The sequence below is a fragment of the Otolemur garnettii genome, unplaced genomic scaffold (assembly GCF_000181295.1).
Source record: "Otolemur garnettii isolate 467f Iridium unplaced genomic scaffold, OtoGar3 scaffold00045, whole genome shotgun sequence".
Lineage (NCBI taxonomy): Eukaryota > Metazoa > Chordata > Mammalia > Primates > Galagidae > Otolemur > Otolemur garnettii.
Genome location: NW_003852440.1, coordinates 4649068 through 4650412, shown reverse-complemented (window position 1 = coordinate 4650412; position 1345 = coordinate 4649068). Strand labels below are relative to the sequence as shown.

Here is a 1345-nt window from a genome sequence, read left to right as displayed (position 1 = left end):
GGCTAGGGATTCAAACCCACCACCTTAGGTGTATGTGGCTGGCGCCTTAGCCGCTTGAGCCACAGGCGCCGAGCCGACAGATTTTTTTTAAAACCCAAGGTACTCTTTATCTTAGTCTTGTAGAAAACACTTCTTATCTCTGTACACTCTACAACCTCGTTGATAATTTGAGATGAATTTTTTTTTCTTTTGGAGACAAGAGTCTTACTATGTCACCCTTGGTAGAGTGCCATAGCACCACCACAGCAACCTCAAACTTGTGGGCTTAAGCAATTCTCTTGCCTCAGTCTCCCGAGCAGCTGGGACTACATATGCCTGCCACAACACCCGGATATTTTTTTTTGCTGTTGCAGTTGTCATTGTTGTTCAGCAGGCCCAGGCTGGATTTGGATCCACCAGCCTCGGTGTATGTGGCTAGCGCCCTAACCATTGAGTTTTTTTTTCCTTTTCTTTTTTTTTTGAGACAGAGTCTCACTATGTTGCTGTTGGTACAGTGCCGTAGTGTCACAGCTCACAGCAACCTCCAATTCTTTGGCTTAAGTGACTGTCTTGCCTCAGCCTCCCAATTAGTTGGGCCTACAGGCACCTGCCACAACACCTGGCTATTTTTTTGTTGTAGTTCTTTAGCTGGCCTGAGCTGGGTTCAAACCTGCCACCGTAACCACTGTGCTATGGGTGCTGAGCCCGAGTTTTTTTTTTTGTAGCAATGTATTTACAAAGAGGAAATTAGAAAATTAAGGCTAATTACTGCTACAATCTCAAGGCATAGTCTATTTTATTAATTTTGCTACACTGAGTCTAGCTAACAATAGTTTGGATACCTTTTAATAATCTAGAAATTCAGTTTAATGAACATTGACTAGTATGAATATGTAAGTATTGACTAGGTGATGAGAATAAGAATAAATAACTGGATATAATCAATTAATGACAAAAGATTTCAACTAGGTTTTGAAGGAAGAGAGGACAAGATTGCTGAGTTAGAGGTGATGTCAAAGGCACAAAGTCTAGAATGAACAAACCTTTAGCAAGCAAACTACTTCTGTAGATAGATCAAATATGCAGGCAAAGCTGAGGGGTATAAAACCTTCCATGTTCTGAGCAGGGAAATTAGGTAAAGATAAAATAACTTAAGATCTGATATTGGGGAAGTTAGCTGGTCATTTTCTGTTTGTTTGCACTGTAATACTAGGACTAAAGATATGGTTCTGGAAATTTCACAGGAGATAGGTGAAATTAATATAAATGGGCTCGGCGCCTATAGCTCAACCGGCTAAGGCGCCAGCCACGTACACCTAAGGTGACGGGTTCGAATCCCCAGATCGGACCCGCCAAACAACAATGA

The 1345-nt window shown here is 41.7% G+C and overlaps 1 protein-coding gene across 2 annotated transcripts in view; it reads right to left on the bottom strand.

Annotated features, from left to right (window-relative positions):
• The window catches only part of FBXO28 (F-box protein 28), a 43852-nt gene that overhangs the window by 31436 nt on the left and 11071 nt on the right, over nt 1-1345 (bottom strand). The window lies entirely within an intron of this gene.